Genomic DNA, 22,982 nt, shown 5'->3' with positions numbered 1-22,982 from the left:
ACCCAGTGCAACACATAAAAAAATCATCATTGACATCTACCTACGTTGCAAACTACAAAAACCTATATGCAATGGTAATAGGCTTACAAGGAACATCTAGGTATACGGTCCATACTGGTCATGGAAGGCGATTGGGTCTCTAGCATCAGGTGGGGCAACTAAGCCTTCCTCTAGTGCATGTCATCATCAAATAAATGACGTCCCATTGGTTATACAAACTATATATGTGTCCCTCTATAATTGGTTGGCACCCTTGTTCCCCTCTGTAATATTCCACCCACACAAGCAGCATACTCACTTCTATGATGAAGATCCAGTGCTATATATTAACATTTGGAATGCAAGTGACATCTCCTGACAAATGTCTTTAATGAAAATAGAGGACAGAAACATGTTGAGCCACCAATTAGTCCTGGCATTCATCATCACACTTGCAGCCTACTAGTCAATTAAGGCTTTGAACTCAGCCTTGGAAATGTTCTCTGTGCTGGAAAATATGAGGGAGTATAGTATACTCTGACTTCTTGGTTTTGATACAGTTCATCATAGTGTCTATTTTCATCTGACCATGTGACTGTAGACCATGTTTTTGAGTCTTACTGCATTTAAAATACTACTATTTGATGAACCTCTGACATCTTCAATGTTCTTGCCCCTCACTTTAGACAGACGGCTCGTTCTTTTCACACGTGCTGTACTTGTTCGTATGCACATCCAGTCCCAAGGTGGTCTTGACTTCTTGGTGTAGATCTAACCAAGCCTTTCGTTGATCCAACTCCGTGGTTGAGTTTTCTATTTATAACTGCGACACACTGAAAAACATCTTTCTGCTCACAGAATCCATCTCTGCTAAATTGCTTTGTGGAATCATCCATAGGCCTTACATTTCCTATGTATATAGGTTAGTGCATCGCCGCAATCTATTCACTACATGGCCAGCCTTTAAGAATACTTTGTCTACTTGCGTTGCTGCGAATATAGACTTGTAAAATGTCTTGATAACTTCTTTATTATATCTGTTGCATGAACATCTTCATTTCGGGCCCAAAATGTTGTTCATCTTTAACACCTCCTCCTTTGCTTCTATGCAGTGCTTATGTTCACTCGTCTCAGCATCTCTTTTGGGTGCGTCAATTCTGCTCTTCATGACGTCACCCGTCTGCTTTCTCACTTACTTTTTCCACTTCCTGTGGGATTTCATTCAAATGAACATCATATTGTTGTGTATGCATGTACGGCTTTCTCAATGGGAATCTTACTTCCAGGATTCTCTTCGGTATAGGTATTCTCACTGGTACTGCACGTGTTTCACATTCTGGCTCTCAACATATAGGCAACATGGGGGAGGAGCTTTGAATGTAGGTACTTGGCTCCATCTCTACACTCCCCCCTCTGGGCAATTCTGGGAGAATAGCATACTCTCTCTTCTTGGTTTTGATACAGTTAATCAAAGGGGGTCATTACGAGTATGGCAGTAGGGGCTTAATGGCACCGTTAAGGATGGAGGTGCCGTTAAGCCCCTACCGCCATATTCCGAGGTCCCTTAGCGGGTCCCAGCAGTAACGCCTGGTCTTACCAGCCGTTCTTTGCGGGACCCATTAAGGGACCTTAGAGCTCATAACAGGCACGCAATTTGTGGGCACGTTATTAGCGCCTTCCCTATTCCCATTTGAGCCCTATGGGGGTTCAAATGGGAATAGGGAATGGTTTACTGAATGGGGGCTTACCGGGTCTGCATAGGTCAGAATGTCCCGGTAAGTCTACTATATGATGAAGCTCTGACGTCTTCAATGTTCTTGGCCCTCACTTAAGACAGAAGGTTTGTTATTTCCCACATTCTGTACTTGTTCGTACGCATATCCAGGCCCAAGGTGGCCTTGACTTCTTGGTGTTCATCCAACCAAGCCTTTCTTTGATCCACCTCCATGGCTGAATTTTCAATTTCTTACTGCAACACACTGAAAAACGTCTTTCTGCTCATGGACTCCAGCTCTGCCAAAGTGCGTTTTGGAATCATCCATAGTCCTTACATTTACGTATATACGTTGGTGCACTGCTGCAATCTATTCACTACATAGCCAGCCTTAAAGAATACTTTATCTTCTTCCATGGCTGCGACTGTGCAACTTACTTTAGAACTTCTTTATTATTTCTGTAGCATGAACATCTTCATTTCTAGCCTGAAATGTTGCTTATCTTTAACACCTCATCCTTTGCTTCTATGGAGTGCTTATGTTCATTCCTCTCTGCAACTCTTCTGGATGCGTAAATTCTGCTCTTCATGACGTCACCAGTCTGCTTTCTTGCGTACTTTTTAAACTTCCTCCGGGATTTCATTCAAATGACCATCATATTGTTGTGTATGCATGTACGGCTTTCTCAATGGGAATCTTAATTCCAGGATTCTCTTCAGTATAGGTATTCTCACTGGTACTGCACGTGTTTAACATTCTGGCTCCCAACATATAGGCAACATGGAGGAGCTTTGGATGGTGGTAATTGGATCCATCTCTATGTGCTCCTCTGGATTGATATTCTTTTTTCCGAGTGTAGGGGTAGTTTAATTGTAGATGAAGTGCAGCATGTCAACAAAGCAATGGTGTTTTTATATCTATTCTGTCTTTATTTTTGTTTTCAGTCTGTAAAATGTTGTTCAAGTTATCCCATGCATATTCCGCACATTTGCTGCGCTGTTCACATTCCAAGAGCATTGGGCGAGGAAAGGGCCTAACCTGTATTGGGGATGAGACCCTGGGAGAAAATGTAATTAGAGAGAGGCTAACACAAGTAAAGAGAATCTGGAGCAGAGATATATATTGAAGGGAGCCACACTCCCAGAATCACTCTGAGGACACCCAACCTGGGGGAAACTAGAACCCAGCTGTAGTTCCTATCTTGACATGCCATCAAAGATGTGGGGCTGATACTGTTGTTACCAAAGGCTACCTCAGAGCATAATAAGGGTGACAATCGCAGACAGTTTTTGATATAAGGGAAGCATACCCTCTAATACACATGAAGCTGACTGTGCCTATGACAGAGAGGCAGAGCAGTCTTGGGGCACGTGAAAGAAGTGGAACCTGCAAACCCAACACAAGCATACAGCCTGTTCGGACCACAGTGAACACAATTTGGACATGCAGCACAAGATCTCAACAGAGGGTTGGGCCCCCGATCCTGGGGCGTGTGCCCTCCTCTAAACCCGAGTTACACACTAAATAGAAGGAGACAAACTTCCACATTGCGGTACAGTGTATAGAGATCTGTGCTGATGGACCCCATATATTAATCATCAACGAAACCCTTGCAAAAGGCCATCGGAATACCCCTTCCCTTATCCAGGGCATCTCGAAACGCAGGGGCTAACCTTTGGTGGTGCCAACACCCGGGGCGGCCAAGCGGGTTGGGCCCCCTTCTCAGGGGCGCGTGCCCTCCTCTATGCAAAACACGCATCAAAACCAAAGCCCTCCCACAGTATAGGAGGAGGAAGGGGAGACCTACTCGGAAGAGACCCTGCCCCAGGAAAGGCGAACCCAGGTTTGGAAAACGCATGCGGTGGCAGACATCAGACAACATACTACAACCTGCACATGAGGCACTGATCAAGGGGCCTATGGACATAAAACAGAAGCTTGCAACATACAGATTCCTCCCACATCGCATTGAGATGGGGCGGGACCTGAAGAGAATCCTCCACATGATTATGAAGACTCTGGTTGAGGATGAGTCCATCGACAAACCTAAAATTGACTGCATACATAGAGCTGGAGGATCGGCAGGCAGCCCAAAGACGGTATTGGCATGATTTCACAACTACGCTGATAAAGCAAGGGTCCTCAAGAAGGCTATCCACACCCCACAGATTTTCCTTGACACAGCAAGGGTATCGATCTTTCAGGATTTGTCATCCTTAACTCTTGTAGTGGCTAAAAGAGAAGGGGATTCAGTACCGCAGAGCTACCCATTCTCGCTCACATTTGAGTGGGAAGGAACTACGATGAGATTGCGAACTAAGAAGGACATTCAGACCTGCATGACTGACCTACTGAGAAACCAAAATAATGAGGCGAATGAGGGCGAGAGACGGAATGAGGACAGGCAGTGGTGTATTCAAGGCCCAAGGAAAGGGTGCATATATGGGTCTAGAAAAGTCAGGAGAATTAATGACTGCCCGCGCACAGATCATTTAGGATACCGGGAAAACAGCAGAGGACCGCTTGGATCAATCATGGAGCTGACCAGGCACTTTATCACACTAGACAAGGATCGAAGACGTAGCATTTTGGTGGTCGTATAATCGTGTGAGGAACCAGGGCTTAAGTCACAGGTGTGAAGTACAGCCAAAAGGTACTGGCATTTGGGTTTGGGTAACAGTGGTTTGTTGGAGACATGCAACGACTCAGGGGATCATGGAGGGGAGAGAGGTGGGGTAAAGCAAAGGGGCTCAGTAGTTATTTCAATGTTTTTTGACATGACCGGGGAAATTCCAGTTCTCACTGCTGGTCTGACTACGGCTGGGAGAAGTAGATCAGGCTGGTTTGGAGGCCGCTAAAAACTCTGAGGGGACGGAGGGGGAGGGCAGGCACGAAGTGTTAAGCATACATGTTATATGTCGTCTATAATGCTAAGTAAAGAATCCAGATTAGCTACAGTCCATCTTGAGCACACGATAAACCCCAGTTTGGTAACAACATTCAACACAGCCAAAGATGTGCTCTCCAGAATCTGCACACTTAATGTCAAGGGACTCAATTCCTCCACAAAAATATCCCTGGTGTGTAGGGAGTTTCGGATATCTGAGATAGATGTGCTATTCTGCCAAGAGACTAAGTATGCATGGGGCGAAGAACAGAGGATTCTACAGTCTAGAATGGGCCGGAGCATTGGGGTCCGGCCAATTAAAAAGGCGGGGTGGGTATGTTGAATAGGAATGGCTTGAATTTAGAGGTCTCCAAGGAATGAAAAGTAAGTGGAGGGAAGAGCTCTGTTATGTTATGTTATGTTATGTTATGTTATGTTATGTTAACCGAACTTGGAGAGCGCACGTACACCCTAAGGCATCTTGGCGCTATGTAGCAGGATATGACGTTTCAACAGAGGCAAGGATTTATTTAAACAGAGTTGTTTTCAGTAGCCAACAGAACAGGAGGTGATCAGCAGTGCTGGGGAGAGCAAAAGGAAAGCCATTCCAGGCTTTCGCGGCACCCACAGAGAAGGCCCTTCCTCCAGTACGAGCACGACGGTAACAGGGTACTGCCACCAAAAAAACTGATTGAGAGCGCAGGGCTCGAGTAGGTACATAGCACGAGAACTTAGTTTGCAAATATTCTGCACCACTCCCTAGAAAGCTTGGTGTACAATACACAAGGACTTGAAGGAAATCCTGTCTGCAACCGGAAGCCAGTGCAATTTCCTAAGTAAAGGAGACATATGTGTTACAAAGGGGGATGTAAGATTGCTCTGGCAGCCGCGTTCTGCAGTAGCTGAAGTCGCTTGATCAGATAGCGATGCTGGGCCAGATAGAGGGAATTGCAGTAGTCCAACACACTTCAAACTAAAGCGGCAACCACTGGTGTATGGCAGGCTGCCGGGACAAAAGGAAGAACATTATGAAGAATGCAGAGCTTAAAATGGCCGGATTTACATACTGTTGCCACTTGCTCATCCCTAGAAAGGGATGCAGAGAATCTAACCCCCAGGTTTCTTACCGATGGAACAGGGGTGGGGAGAGGACCAAGTGATGAAGGCCAGAACTCAGTGGTCCAGAACAGGTGGGGGGATGCAGTACCCACAACCAAGACCTCAGTCTTACTGCCGTTCAGTTTTAACCAGTTACTTCCCATGCAGGCTCCCAGATCCTCAAGGCATCTTTTGAGACAACTAGCTTTTTCAGTCTGAGTGAGGTCAAGGCAGACGTGGCTCTGATTGTGGTAGGTACTATGAGCTAACTAGCAATCATGCTCGCAACTCTGTATGCCCCTAATGTGAGACAAGCCGGGTTTTTACAGTGCACAATCTCCAAAATAATGCTTGAGGCCGCAGGCCATGTGATACTGGGAGGGGATTTCAACCTATGGGCAGATTCTAAGAAGGACAAACAAGCACCCGCCCCAGATTTGACTGAACTGGCAGATGCGGACCGAATGGCGGTATAGGGGATGATGGGAACATACGCACTATGGGATATATGACAGGAATTACACCCAAACACCACGGGGCATACCGTTTATTGTGCATCCCATGGTACATATACCAGAATTGATTACATAAACATCTCAGAGAAGTTGGCCGAGGTGACGGTATACTCGGAGATTGGGCCGGTCACCTGGTCAGATCATGACATGGCCTCTGTGAAAATAGACCTGGCAGCTCTGGCACGTACAGAAATCAAGTGGTGTTGCAACAAGACTCTTTTGAAGGACCTGGTCTTCCAGACGGAAATGGTAACCGAGATAGAAGAGTACCTCAAAGCTAATAACACAGGGGAGGTATCGAAAAGAGTGGTGTGGGATGCAGGGAAGTGGCCTGGCGGGGGATATTGATCAGAGATGGCGCCAATAAGAAAAGAGAAAGGGCCATGATAGAAAACAGATTAAGGAAGGAGATAACACAGCTAGACAGACTGGGAGGCACAAACTGCCTCTGTGGACAGGGTAGAGAAGATTGCTCTAGCCAGGCAGAAGCGTGACGAGTTTCGCCTCCTTGAGGAGGCCCAGATCGTCCAGAAACTCCAACTCCTCAAACAGAAGCATTATGAGAAAGGTGACAAGGTGGATGCTTTATTGGCTGCTAGGTTACGGGGACATAGGGAAGACAGATGGGTATCGACCATAGACGAAGGAGATGGAAACACCCAGCGGTCACAGGGGACAAACATCCCAGAAGCGCTTGCACGGTTCTATGAACACCTATACGAATCTGAAATGACCCAAGGTTATGTTGAGATAGCCAAATACCTAGATGGAGTAGGGATTCCAGTACTTACAGGAGAAGAGGCGGATGCGGTGGACGCCCCAATTACGGCCAAAGAGGTGGAAAGTGCAGTGAAGATATTGTCAGTCGGAAAAGCTCTCGGAAACGATGGCTATTCAGCTGGTTTTTACAAGACCTTCCTCACCCCTCCCCTCCCCTTTTTGGTCAACTTGTTTAATGATATATTAGAGACAGGGGTAGCACCAGACTCCTTCTCGGAGGCATTGATCTCTGTCAGACCTAAGGAAGGAAGAGACCCTAAAGTTTGTGGATCATACCACCGAATATCTCTGCTCAATGTCGGCGCCAAGATATACACAAGAGTCCTGGCCTCTTGCCTCGAGACATATATACCTCGGCTCGTACATCCTGACCAGGTGGGAAGGCAGGGGTCAGACACAATGCGCAAAACTCTACACCTGATACAGAAATCATAAATAATGACAGGGGAGCCAGCTCTCCTATCTGTCGATGTAGAGAAGGCTTTCGACAGGGTAGAGTGGAGAGTCCTAGAGGCAGTATTGAAGAAGGTACAACTAGGCGAGAGATTTAGGAGAGGGGTGAAAGCGGTCTATACATCCCCAACGGCATCTGTGTCGCCAATTCTGATGACTCACGGTGGTTCACCCTGGGGCAAGGCACTAGACAGGGCTGACCTCTGTCTGCAATATTATTTGCTCTATCACTTGAACGCCTTGCACGTGAAATCAGAGCTGATCATTTTGTCGAGGGAATGCAGGTACAAGGAAAGGAATAGAAGGTGGCATTATATGCTGATGATCTGTTGCTGCATGTCATAAATCTGCTAACATCCATCCCCAGGGTTATACAATTAATAGAGCATTATGGCTCCTCTCTGAGTTTAAAATTAATAAAATTAAATATATTCTGTTCCCCTTGAACAAACCCACACAACAAGACATAGCAAAGTATTCGGTCCTGGTTCTCACGATACCACCTTGCGATATTTAGGGATAAATCTAGCAAGACACTTAGATGCTCTTTATGAGGCCATCTCCCCCCCGCTCAACAAATTCCAATCCGACCTGAGCAAGTGGCATAAACTCACAACTTCATTGATGGGAAGACTAAATACGATCAAGATGGTGCGTCTCCCAGGGTCCCTATACCCATTCCAGATGCTTCCAATTAAAATGCCAAAATCATTTTTTGGGGAGGTGAAGACGGCCATTCTGAATTTTTTATGGCAAGGGAAAAAAGCAAGAATCGCATATGAAGTACTGACACTGCCCAAGGAAAAAGGGGGTGTGGGTTTACCGGACCTCGAAAAGTACTATATAGCGGTGCAGTTAAGGATTTTAATACCACACTTGAGAAACCAAACACAGCTGCAGTGGGTGACCCTCGGCAACCATAGTTTCACCCCAGCCAACCTATCCAAGTGGCTTTGGGTGCCGAGAGACAAATTGACTCGCAGGATCAGACAACATCCTATCTTGGGAACTATTTGGGAAATATGGAGGGAGGGTGCATGCATGAGAGGCATAACAAAGTGGCCATCCCCATTGAGCCACATTTTGGAACCAGGGATCTGGGAAGAGATCACGGACCATGGCATGTTTCAAGGATGGTTCGAGGCAGGTCTTGAGAGAGTGGGGCAACTCTGGGAGGGGGTGAATTTGTTACGATCGCTGATCTTGAAAGCTCATTGGGCATAGGAACATTGTCCATTTTCCATTATCTTCAATTTAAGGGTACCTTGATGAGGGGACCATGGAAAGAGAAAATACAGAGAGGCCTCACCTCCTTTGAATCACTTCTAGATACTCTCACTGAAACAAAGGGGCTGATCTCACTCATGTACAGAACGCTGATAGAAGCTGGGAAGGGGTCCACGGCCAAACTCAAGAGCAGATGGGAGATAGACATGAATCATGAAATTGATCCTAAATTGTGGTCTAAAATGTCTAAGGGAACCTCCATGGTATCGATTGCCTCTCAGTACAAACTACATGCCACAAAACTTCTTCATAGGTGGCAATATGACCCCCACAGGCTGTCCAAGATGTTTCAAACAGTAAGTCCCCAATGCTGGTGACAATGTGGTGAAAGTGAGAATTACTGGCACATGTGGTAGGGGTGCCCCCGAGTAAGAGTGTACTGGGATGAAGTTTTAGGTTGGATCAAGGAATAGAGGGGATCCACCGGTAGTGCTCACCTCTTCTTGTTTTGTTTGGGTTGGAGAGTGATGAGGACAAGTTTAAGAGGGCAAAGTGGCTGATTGCCCCTCTACTGTTAGCGGCCCGAGCATGTGTATTGATCAAATGGAAAGCAGTCACGACTCCAAGTAAGAAAGAGCGGGAAAAGGTTGACACCAGCATATGTTTAATGGAAAAGATCACTGCAGCTTTACATGTGAGAGCCCCACAATATGAGACATTGTGGCAAGATGACATAGACATGTACATTACCTGTTCTCAGACCAATACAGGTACTGGAGGTCAAACATGAAATGTTATAAAGCACATGGAGGGGGGATGTGCGGGAAGGAGCTATCGGAACAGGATCACACCCGCCACATATGAGATAATGCTCTAGAGAGCACCTTGGTTTGTTGTTCATGAATAAATAACAATACAAGAGACCCAAATCTGAACAAGAGGGGTAGTTTGAAGAAAAATACCCTTTGATGGACTTATTTTGAAAGTAACACCTTTCCTGAGTGGGAGGCGGGAGGGGGAAGGGGAAAATGGTTTCCAAATGGAGTTCTAACATTTGTGGTAAGAATGGTATGAAAACTGTCCTTTCTCTGTTTAATGACAATGTAACAAATAGTAACTGTTAGATGACTAATATGTTATGTTGAAAACTCAATAAAACCAAATTAAAAAAAAGAAAAAGTGGTCCCATGGTCAGAGGGGGGACGCAACATCATAGGTGAGTAGGCTAAGGTTACTGTCAGGTATAAGTTGGTGCAGAACCATTGTCTCTGCTATAGACAGACAACCAATGGGTGATGAGAGTTTAGGGTTTCGCAGTTCCTGCTATTGAAGAAGAGAGGGGCAAGATCACAATATATACCTTGCCCACAAATGAAGAAGAATAATTTAAGAGACAGACTTTGGAGTCTAAAATTTGCCAATGGGAAATTGATATGTATGGTAGAGAAAATCACAGGAGAAAACATACTAGTTATAAGGGACATTAAAGGTTTCCTGATTGCTATCCTTGGGGAGAGAGCTGATGACGTTTGGTCGAGAGCAGGATATTTTGGTATTACCTCGGTAAACACAGCTCGTAGTGGAGCGCTGTTTTAATACTGAGAAGTGAGGGGTTGAAAGCGCTTAGAGTGATTTATCATCAGATAAGAGCTATAATGATGCCAAGGGCTGTCAGAGCCCATAACGAAGCAGCTTAAGAAATTGGTGGGCATGGAAGCAAAACGGTGGCCAGATATTCAGCTGACCCATGTGCATTATTGCAGGGTTTTGCAAGAAAAGAATAGAAATAAAGATGATGTTAGGAAAGGCGAAGAGCCAAAGGTTGTTCAATCAATCTAACAGTAGATTTGCACCACAGGAAAGGGGAAGCTTTCACGATGGGGGCTTCCAGAATAATCAGGAAAACTTATAGTATAATCAAGGTGGGTTTCAAAACACAGACCTCCATCTATATGTTGCACTTGTGCTATGACAGGTAATTTTGTTTGTATGTGTAGAAGTCAAGGATTTGTGCAGAATAATCAATTTTCAAGAGGGGTACTTCAAACCCACCTGCATATTCGCAGCAGAATGGAGATGGTTTTGCTCAGAATCAAACAGTGTAGCAGACAAGTGCAGAGAGTGCAGCACAATTTTCAAACACAGTAGTCTCCCATGTAGATTTGGAAGAGCACAAAAATACAGGACAATTAATGTCTCCTAGATTAAGGAGGTGTTATTGTTGATGGAGGGAATCCTTTCACAGGTACAGGGATAAGAATGTACCCACAATAAGATGACTTGTTGAGAAGATTTTCTTTCTTTATTTATTTATTTATTTATTTATTTATTTATTTATAACATTTGTTGTACGCCCAAACCTGTGGGTATCATGGCGTATTTACAAGTTTACTTAGGCTTATGGTTACAGGGCAATTTCCATAATTATTTACATTTGAAATGATCTCTATACAGTAGTTACAGAATGGTACAAGCTTATTGGTTACAGGTCGCTTTGTACTTAAACATATGCTAAGTAGTTACATTTACAACATACCATTTGTTCAGTGTATTTAAAAGGATGTGGTGGCAGGAATTTAGAATTTATGAAAGAGCAAAGTTTTGAGGAGTTTCTTAAAATTAACCAGTAAGGGCTCATGGATTAAATTGGCTGGCAAAGAGTTCCAGAGTCTTGGGGCTGCTACCGGGAAGCTAGCGCCAGTTCTGGTGTTTTTGAAACGCGGTATGTGCAGGTGTAAATTGGCAGTTGATCTCAGGGTCCTGATAGATTCTTTGCGTCTAAGGCAGTTGTTGAGGTAGATGGGGCATGATCTGGTACACATTTGTGTGTGAGTATGAGTGTTTTATGGTATATCCTTGCTTGGATGGGAAGCCAGTGTGTTTCTCTCCTAGATGAGTTATGTTCTCCCTTTTTTATGCCTAATGCTGATCTTAGGGCCTTGTTCTGCAGTAGTTGAATTTTGCTGATGTGTTTTTGGTGGTGCCTAGTAAGAGTATGTTACAGTAGTTTAATTTGGATAGTATTAAAGCTCTTGCTAATGTTGTACAGTTTTGCTGCGTAAGGAAGGGACGGCTTAATGAGGTAAGTTTGGTAGTGTAAGCTGTGGAGGATGCAAGGGCGCTGATGTGTTTGTTCATGGTGAGACTTGAGTCAAGGTAAACTCCTAGTGTAGAGGTATTATCAATGATAATACTTTTGTAAAGTGGGTGGAGATTGGCTAGTCGGGTGGGAGAGCTTACTATAAGGATGTCAGTTTGTTTCTCCATTTAGGCAGAGGCTGTTGGCTGCAATCCAGAATTGGATGGTGGCATATATGTTGTTTACTTGATGGTGTCTTGTTCTAGGTTGCCTGAGATAGGGATAAGTGTTTGTGTATCATCAGCAAAATTGGTGTACATTACTCCCATAGTGTCTAAGGCTGCAAGGAGTAATTTAGTATATTCATTGTAGAGAGTTGGTGAGAGGCAGGATCCTCTGGGAACTCCTATTGGTACTGGTATGGGGTTGGCTGCTATATCACCTATGGCTACTCTGAAGGTTCGGTCTGAAAGGAAGGTTCTAATTCTTGTGGATGCTTCCTTGGAGAAATGAAAGTTATCTGTTAAGGTTTGGCACAATTTACTGTGATCTTCTAAATCAAATGCTGCAAACAGGTCCAGCAATAATAGAATGCAGAGATGACCTCAGTCCCTGACTGCATCCATTTGATTTTTCAGATCTAGCAGTGCTGTTTCGGTGCTGTAGCCCAGACAAAAGCCTGATTGTCTCTCTCCTAATAGGTGGTTGTTTGTTTTCAAGATGGGCTTGAACTTGTGTGTAAGATATTTTGTCTATGATTTTGAGGAGGAAGGGCACTGTGGCGATGGGTCTATAATTGGTGGGTATGGTGGTGTCTAATGTTAGTTTTTTAAGTAATGGTGTGACCCAAGCTTCTTTGATATTTGGGGGGGATGGAGATGGCTTTGAATGACACTTTTACAAAATTGGTTATGATGGGAGCTGGTGTGTGTGTGCACAATCTTTGACTGGCTTGGCAGGGAAATTATCTCCTTTACAATTTGAAGATTTGAGCGATGCTATCGTTTTGGATACTTGCTCTGTGGTTACTGCAGCTAAATGGAATTATGGTATACCGTTAGTGGGAGTAGGGGCTACTAATAGTAATTTCTTATTGGAGGCATCTAGTAGTGATTCAATTTTGTTTTTCAGGGTATTCATTTTATTTTCATTTTTGGGGCAAGTGCATCTTAGATGGTAGTGCAGCTGGCTTTATTTACTATCTCTGTGCTGGGAGGATGGAATGGTGTTTTTAATTCCTTAATGATGGTGAATAGTTCCTTGCTGTTTGAGGAGGCATTTGCTATGCGTGTATTGAGGGAGTTAGCTTTCTGTGTGAATACTTGCATCTTAAAAGATTTGGAGATTAGTTGTAATTATTTTTTGTTTTCATTGGTTGGGCTTGTCCTCCATAGGTGTTCTAAGGCTCTCTTCTTTCTTCTTAGTTCCATAAGGTCATTGTTGAACCAAGAGTTGCTAGACTTAGGTTTAGGTCATTTGGGTCTAAGTAGTGCTATTTCATCAATGGCTAGCTTGAGGCAGGAATGGTAGTGCGATTAAATCTCAGCTGGGTTGTGCAAGGGGGTTGGTTGAGTAGTTAATAGTCTGTTGAGCAGAGGAGATAGGTTGTCTAGGGTGAGTTTCCTAGAATTTCACATCATGGTGGGCACGGAGGGAAGAGTGAGTATGATGGAGCTCTTGTTGTGATGATGTCAAATCTGATGAGGGAGTGATCCGTCCAAGATATCTCTAGAATGTATGCTATGTGGGTTGTGGTATTGAGTGTTAGGATCCAATCGATGGTACGTTCTTTTCTATGTGTCGGAGCCCTTACAATTTGTTTGAATTGCAATTCTAGAAAGGCGTTGTGGAATGTTGTAGCTCTGTGGTTGCTGGGGTCATCATATCCCAGATTGATGTCTCCAAGGAGGATGAATTTGGTAATGGGTTTGATGAGTGGGGTGGTAAGTAACAGTAATTCGATGTCTGGGTTGTTACTGGCGCTGGGTGTTCTATACACTATTAGGAGGTTGATAGTAGTATTGGGGTCTGTAGCGAGTTTGAGAGATAAATGTTCATAGCCGGGTAGTATTTCTATTTTACATTCTCTAAACATGAGAATAGTTTTGAAGATCATGGCGACACCCCCTCCTGTGGTTTCTTGTCGATCTGATATGAGTATCGAGTAGTCAGAGGGTATGGCTAGGGAGAGGACCTGAAGCCTCATGGAGCCAGGTTTCAGTTATGGCGATGAAGTCTAAATCATGTTTAAGGATCAAACATGGGTGTCTATGGCGTGTGTGCCTAAAGATCTTACATTACGCAGGCACATTTTAGTGGATTGGACTTAGTCGAAAAGCAACTGATAGGGGACTATTGTAGTGAACCATTCTTGGAGGTAGCCTGTGTTGGGAGGGGAAGAAGGGATTGACGTGGAGTGTGATTTGGGGTGTTTGTGTACTTGGAGTTGGGTAAGGGTTTATCGTGCGTCAGGGCGATAGGCAGTTTAGTGACTTGGCTGTTTGTCTGGTGATGTTTGATGGTGTCTTTGGGAAAGGCTTTCTTCACGATATGGGAGGATAGTCTGTTTGTTCTTCACCTACCTAATATGGGTTTAGAGTGTGGGATAAAGGTGCGGGTTCCAGTGATAAGCCAGAGGCAGCTGGTTTTTCCTAATATGGGCTTGGATATGGATGTAATGTGAGATGTGAGTGCTATCGTGGTGAATGCTGGTGTCCTGGGTAGGAATGGTGTGGGGGCAAGGTAAGGGGTGATGTCTGGGGCGGAGTAGATTTGCTAGAGCTCTTCTTACCTGAATAAATGTCCCTTGGGAGCAAAGTGTTGAGAGTTTGGAGGGGTGGGGCACTGTTGTCATTTTTTTGCCATAGTGGGTATACCGATGGCTGTATCGTATTGGTGATTGGTCTGCTGCCAATAATATGCATACTATAGCCAAGGTTGATATGAGAGATATGTAGTGCAATATACCGTGGCTGGTGAATATCATTGCTAGGCAGGTTAGGTAAAGGTGTGCTGACCAGTCGTGACTTAGGGTAATGCTATATTACTCAAGGGTAAGGCACACGGTGCTTGGATTGACTATACAATGGGAACACAATATGTGGGTAATGCAATGGTATATATGCTTTATTGTCTGCAAAGTGTGACTAGTTAAAGTATGTCACTGTGCGCAATCAACTCATGGAACACTGAACTGGGCTGATAGGTGATAACATCAATTAAACAGGGTAAATACTATAAGTGATTGCTTCTTTAGTACTCGTACATTAGAGGCTACTAGATGCGTAGGATTGACTATGCATAATGAGTATAGAGTGCAAACAATTTATGAAAGCAGCTGGATCAAGTCAACGGTGCAATACTAACACATATAATGTTTGTTCATGGCTGGAAGTCATTACAGTGGGCAAGAAGGGAAGGTGGTTGCAGCTCAGTGCACTCACCAGTAGAGTCATAGGGCGCGCATGTCTAGAAGCATAGGTTAGGCGTTAGATTACAGAAACAACAAGGTGATTTCGTTCTACGACTGGTACCGTGAGGGCGTGCAATGCTGCCTATTAAGGTCACCAAACTCAGATCACAAGACATGCATATGCCACACAAGTTACTCTTGTGTCTGACAGTATGGGTATGGAGTTCGTGGCAGTGTACTTACTCCGTAATCCTCATCAAAAGAACAAGGCAATCCGGACAGAGTGATTTGCTAAGGCAAACCAGTGACAAGGTACTGGCATGGGAAAAGTGGTGTCCTGGTTCCGAGGTCTTTTGGGCGATGGTCCAGCTATGCCTACCGGCTACTGATTGGCACAAATATACTATCGACCAGCCAATCCAGTGTAGAGATGAATGACGATGGGTCTCATTGGGAGTCATACGTCTGTGGCGGCCATCTTTACACAGGGTATTCTCGTGGTGAGTGATGGGATATTTGTTGCTCCAGGCTGGCAACAGATGGTAAATCAATGGAGGAGCACAATTGTGGCTAACCGCTAGTAGCACTATGCTTGGTGAAATTTTGACACAATCCACTCGGGAGGTGGAAGCTGGGTGAGGTGTAGCCTGATGGCTTACCTCGAGATCCCTGCGACTCTGGGGCACACTGCACTGCTCCGGCAGTGATAGTGAGCTCCTGATCCACTGCCACTCACCAGCTGCAGCTGAGAATCAAGGCTATTGAAAACACTTAAATTATCCTCATGAGGCAACCAAGGGTTGACGGTAAGGAAAGAAGCACATTTTTGTGCATTTAGTAGTCACAGGTGTAACACACCCATGTAGGTGAGAGGGAAAAATGTTGATGTGTGGGGAGAATGTTATGAGTTTTTAAGGCCTCACAGGAGTTTTAGGCAGAGTTTCTTATATTGACATAGTGTCAGTCTTTATAGGAGAAAGTGACATGTCTGGACCGTTGTTGCTGTATTTAAGGCAGACATTTGTCCATATAGTGGATTAAGAGTTAACAACCAAATTGAGTGTGATGATTTTGTTTATTAATAAAAGCATAGTGTAGAGTGATTATCATTAGGAATGCATTGTTTAAATAAGCGTGAATGTATTATAGCATTTATAGGTGGGATGGTTGTATGAGAAATGATATTAAAGTTAAAAGCTTTTTATGATGGAATATAAGTCCCTGCATATTATTGTAGGATTTTGGACCCAGTAGTAAGGGGTCATAGTTTGCTATGAACAGTTTTGACAGCAGACGTGTTCACCATTAAGAAGGCTGCAAGTATAATTGATGGGATGTTTTATGGTGATATTTTTTGAATATGCAGTATTTGCCATTTTTTGATAGAACCTAAAAGCACGTTCACATTTCAGAAGGTGTCTGCCTATGAGGTGGCCATATCGAATCTGGCAATTAAAATAGTCAAATGCAGAATAGTGAATCCTGCCATGTTTGTATCGAGACTACTGACAGAGGGTGAGCACGCACATGATTGTCTGAATTATAAGGAGTTCTATGGTGAGCTCCCAGGGGTGAAGAAAAGTGCATTGGCAGCTGATGAGATAGTTTTTTTATTGACGGTTCTTCTAGAATCGATCAAATGGTAGATAAAGATGTGAAAAGGCTGCTGTGATGAAGTACACGACCAATGGCGAGTTTAAAGTAATGATAAAAGTGTACGACTACTGTCTCACTTTTTCTTAAACAAAGCTTTAGAATTAGTAGTGCTGATTGTCATGCTTGAGAGTTATGCAGACCAGGAAGTATCGATGTATAGTGACTCCGCCTATGTGATGTGATGGTGCACGCAGTGCTAGCACGTTGAAAAGGGAGGGGCTACCTCTGAGTGGACGGCACTCTGGTGCACCATGCAGTCTTATTGGACAAGCTCATTGAAGCACTATAAATCCCAGTAGCCATCACAGTAACTAAAGTGCGCAGCTCACACTAAAAGGGTAGATTTTATTTTACATAGAAATTTAAAAGCAAAACGTGTTGTATGAATAGAAGTGATTAGTTTATTTGAGATGTTTGATGTGAATAAAGGTAGGATGATGATGATGAGTGTCTTTTAAATTATTGTGATAACTTGTTTGGAACTTAGTTGGTAGGGATTTAAAGGGAAGCGCCTCAAGATAAGAAAGACTTATGGACGCAGAGAGGGTGTTCTTTAAGAACCTCTGAAATATTGTGGCAACATGACAGCACTGATATACTGGTGATGGCTGAAGCCTTATTAAGTGTGGCATTGGAACAGCTACACTACCGTGCGCACATCACTAGAGAGAACCTCACTGCAACAAGTGCGGAAGGATTGGTTTGTTTCAAATATAGTAGAATACGTTGCATTTTGTATAGTGAAGTATATTGTCTGTTAAAAGGTTACTGCTGGGCATACATTGCGCACCATTAAAGGAGTTATTCCGAGATCTAATAGTCCCTTTCAGCATTCTGTATATTGACTAAAAATCAACATGCTGCAAATATGCAAAGAATAAAGAGAGATAATCATCATGGTATGTCCTTTCTTGAGGTGGATTAACACTTGACTGTCTATAAGCCCAGATTCCATTGGTGCAACCTAAAAGTTTAGTGTGAAAAGTATTTCCTAGATGGAGAATATAGGAATTACTGAAAATAGATAATGACCCATTAGCTGTCTTTAAAAAAGATCTGTGAATGTATACTATTGTTGCTTAGAAAAGGCGCAAAGCTTTCATGGACATGTCACTAGCAGGCAAAGAAGGTCTGTAAAAGACTCAATAGCTTGCTTAAGGAGAGAACAGTCTAAAGTGTCCCTGAAGAAAGGATGGTTACATTGTCTACCACTGGTCTTATATGCATTGAGAAATTAGTCGGATTCAGAACACCATTTTATTTCACAAGATAGTGATAGGGAGGCGAATGTGACACCTCTCACACCTCCATCTAGAATAAGGAGTGATACCCAGCCAACAGCAGAATTGTTAGGAAAGAAGCTATGTGTGTATTTTACGTGAATGACTTCAAGTATCTCTGTCATTTCAGATAAGCTCAAACAACAGGGGTGTGAGGCAGCGCATAACACAGAAGGAGATGCTACAACAACCAGAGATGGTCAGCTTTGTGTTTCCAAACTTTTTCCCGGAAATTCGGTCATAAACCGAAAAACATTGTGAGAAGGTGGCACATGCTTCATTTCAGGCGCCCCCTTGCTAGTGGATGACAATATACCATCTGCAGGCAAGGTATAAGGCAGATGCACTTGGACATTCTCAGAGTTAAAGATGCATGCTGAAAAATCCCCTGCACACCTACACCCATTGGAAGCAAGCAACAGGGAAGAACCACAGCACGTGTAGACTAGGTCTATGGTGAAGCAGAAGGACGCAGAAGCTGCTGAATAAAAATAAAGAGTTTATTGGACTGTGGCTTGTATCGGGACACTCTTTTAAGTCATTTAAAAAAGAGTTAAGAGAAGCTAATTTATCTTGCACCACAGGAGTTTGTTGACATTGGACTGAGGCATCATAGAATGAATCAACCATCTGAAGCAGAATGAGGAACTTCTTGAGCTGACTCAGCAGATTCGAGAAAATAGTGCATGATGTTGCCCCATAAAAGTTATTTTTCTTTCCCTAAAAGTAATATGGGCAGCATCAGTAGCAACTTCGTCCTGACAGATCATGGGAGACGTCCACGATGTCCAAAAGCATTGGCAGCAAGTGGTCCTACATTTGTGTCATCTACACTTGCATTATGTTCATAGTGGTATTGCTTTCACTTACAGTACGCACAGCTTATTATGTGGAGAGGTATGAAGTAAAGATTACTGTGTATCCTTCTGTGCAAAAGAAGGGTATAGACGTGGCAACTACTAGGCAGCCAAGACCTTATGTGATTGTTCCTACTTTAGAGGCACACACAAAAGCACTTAATCCTATGATGAATGAACCTAAGTTACCTTTTAAAGAGGTCACATATGGAGGTTATGGCAGATCTTATATGGCCATCATTTGCTGCTGCTAGAAAAAGGCAGTTGGATAAGAAAAGGTTTTTAGAGCATTCTCCTACATAGGTAGCACATGTAAACACACCAAGTACACTGATGAATGTTTCTATGATTGACCTAGTAAGGAGAAACTATGCTGACATACCACAAGGGATGGTTAAAGAGACTCATAAGAGAAAAGAAAGACCTAAAAGAAGTGCTAGGGAGGATAATCATGAGCTAAATGATTACCTGGACAGCACAACACATTTGGGGAATAACCTATGGTATCAGCATATGAAGGAAGTGGGATGGAGAACCTGGGACCTGGGAGGAATGCTTTGTATGTACACTCCTACCTTATAGCATGGGGAAGTCTAAGATCTTCATAGCTATTGAAACAGACGTCCAGACAGAACATTGTCTGTCACACATAGCGTTCTGCAGAACAATAGGCCAGTTTATTGGTTGAGATGCCTATCTCAAATGGGCAACTGAACAGACAGATCCAGACGAAGATGATTATATCCAGCATGCACAGACAAGAAACAAGGCGCAGACTAAGAATCTTGTGATTAGATATGAAAGACCTGGAGTAAAAGGAGCCGAAATCAGATGAGAGGTGAATAAAAAAATTGAGAGTCCATGAAAATCTGCAGAAGTGGTCCACAGATGGAAGAACAGAGGACAGATGCAGATCTGGGGACCAGTGTTATCACCAGATGGCTGGGAAGAAGGGGTGGTTATTTGCAGAGCGTGGGTGATCATTGGTCGTTACCAGCCAGTCGTTGACATTATACAGAATGGATGTAAACCATCATGGCCAAGACTTGCTAAGCTATTGACCTGGGTTGACGATAGAGGAGGACCCCTACTAATAGTTCCTTTGGAAAGTTCAAAGCTGTGCTTTAGAAACAATGGCACAAGAAAAATTGGAGAGAATAAGAACTGTGGCCATATCTTTGATGTACCAGGAATGAAAATTGGGACAGCAATAATTATGGATCATTATTGGGTTTGTGGATCCAAAGCATATATGAAGGACGATGTTCACTAGTGAATGTTCATGTACCAGCGTTGGTGATTCCTAAAAGCGACTTGAATATTGACAGTTTCTTGAAAGAAGATGCTCACCTGCGTAAAAAGAGATCTGTGGAGCTGATTCATCAAATAAAGAGGGAGAACTATTTCTTTGCCAATTCAACAGAAGCTTTTGACTCTATTCCGTGCGAACACAGACTGTTCAGCCAGACTTCAGTATTCACATTAATCTTCATGCCGAGAATCCAGTTTGGAACAAACCCCAAATGGCTGCAGATTACCAGATGCAAATTGCTGCAAATGATCAACACAACCATAAAGGGATCCAATGCTTTCAGAGAAAAGAAGAGAGCCATACGCTTGATGACTCTTCAGAATAGATACGTCTTAGACATAATCACAGCTATGGATGGAGGTGCTTGTACAAAAATTGGAGAATCATGTTGCACATTCATACCTTCTCACGATGATGAGAATGGCATGCTGACAGAGGCCATAGAAATGCTAGCGAAGCTACACATCCAGTTGATAGATGAAGTAGAAGACGTTGCTGATGACAGCTGGTTTGGACCACTTTTTTCTTGGGTTGCACAGTGGGTAGCAGATATGTTCAGGTTCCTTGGAGCCCTGATCGTCTTATTGTTGCTGGGATTCTGTGTGATCAATATAATAATCACGCAGTGCAGGAAGACAGCAAAGAAAGCCAGAGATCTGACACATGAAGAGATCAAAGACTTTGTGAAGGTCAGTATCCACGCACCTGAGGGAACGAAGTTCCCGTACCCAAAGAACCATAAGAAATATGTGAGAAGATGGATCTATTGCATTGCAAATGGACAGTGCATGCTCATGACTTGGAACAAGGATGAGCATGTGAAATCGGCTGGATGCTTGAAGGGAGTCATAAAGATATGGATCCCAAAGAAGCACTTCTTCAGACAAGGATGTTTAGATGTGAAGAATGATGGGAGAGTGGTTGATGAATCAGCCAGATGGGGGAGTGTAGAGAAGGAGCCAAGTACCCTCACCTCAACCACTTCACCCATAGCACCTATATGTTGGATACCAGAGTGTGAGACACGTGCAGTACCAGTGAAAATACTGATACCTAGGATGATCTGGGAAGCAAGGTTCCCATTGAGGAAACCATACTTGCATACGAGACAGAACGATGGTCATTTGAATTAAATTCCTGAAGAAACAGGACAAATGAATGGCGAAGATGAATGTTGAAGTCCTACAAAGCAGAGCAGAGCTGACGTTAATAGAAGAGATGCAGAGACTACAGAATGCAGATATTCTATTAAGGATCAAGACGGTATCAAGGATAAAGATAAAGAGTCATTTTGGGATCAAGATGAAGACGCTTATGCCACAAGATAGATGAAGATGTTAAGCTGTTTTACACGTATACATGCAGAGAAACGCAAGCAGATGAAGTATTCCTGAGGCTAGATTTATACTGAATAGATTGCAGTATGCATCAACACATATATATGAATATATTGGAGTCAGTAAAGAATGGACGTTTCCACTACGTACAATAGCAGAGCTGAGCAAAAGAAGAAAGACCTCTTTTCCAGTATGTCGCAGTTAGAAAACAAGTGAATTACAGCAGAATTTCAGAAAGGCAAGGTTGGATGAGCCAAGAAGCCAAGACCATATAAGGCTGAAGTAAGCTGATATTGGATACAAATCGTGTGAAAGAATGAAGCTCCTGTTCAGGAGGCAATGGACAAAAACAAGAAGATGCCAGAGGACTATTAGAAAGTAGTATTTTAATACAATATAAGCTCAATTTCGTGGTCTTCAGTCACTCCCCTGAATTCTCCAGAGAGAGGAACATTTCCAAGGCTGAGTTCAAAGCCCTAAATGATGGCAGACCACTGCGATGATCATGGATGGATATGCTAATTGGTGGGAAGCTATTGTTAATACAAGCTCACCAGCACCTGGACTCTCAGCCTGCGTGCTGCTATACGTAGGTGGGAAGGTACTGATGGAGGTTAGAAGACAACCAATGATAGAGGACCGCATGATCAAAGGTCCTATAGTTGTATAGCCAATAAAACATCATGTATTTAGTGACGTTCATTGTGACATATATTGGGGAAGGGCTTAGTTGCCCCACCTGATGTAAAGAAACCTATCACATTATTCCACTGCCCTAGACGAGTATGGATCATACACTTAGATGATCCTCTTAGACCCTATCACACTCACCATTAGGTTTTTGTAGTTTGTCACATAGGATGATATTAGTAGTGCGTGGGTGAACGTCACCTATGACAATTTATTGTTATATATGCAAGCATTTTTCAGGATGCATTGAGACTGTGATGAGAAACATCCGATGACGTCCGTTGTACTCCCTGTTTTAGATAATTGATATTAAAACTTTTATCCTTTCCCCAACTACCTTAGTCATTTAAATTATTGATGTTTGAATAATTTCTGTATCCCCATCCATCTCAAGGGTATAGCTAACTTATCTTAAAGGGCCGGGGAGAACCCGTAGTTCATTTGCAGTATTCATTGGGCCTCATTAATTTGCCGGGTGGAGAACTACGGTACCGGTAAGCATTCTGGTACCATAGTTCCCGGACAGGCAAACTACGAGTTCAGACCTGGTGGGCAGAAAGGCATCTGCGAGCACAGCATGTCGGATGCACTGGCAGCGTTATAAACGGTGCCGTTGCTTCCGACCTCCCCATTCCCATTCAGCCCTGGGAATGAGGAGCATCTTTATTTCCGGCGCCCTCAAATGGGCAATTACCGGGTCCGGCA

The sequence above is a fragment of the Ambystoma mexicanum genome, chromosome 7p (genome assembly GCF_040938575.1).
Source record: "Ambystoma mexicanum isolate Mex_15411 chromosome 7p, UKY_AmexF1_1, whole genome shotgun sequence".
In the NCBI taxonomy this organism is placed as follows: domain Eukaryota; kingdom Metazoa; phylum Chordata; class Amphibia; order Caudata; family Ambystomatidae; genus Ambystoma; species Ambystoma mexicanum.
The sequence above is the reverse complement of the archived record's forward strand: the minus strand, read 5'-3'. Positions refer to the sequence as shown.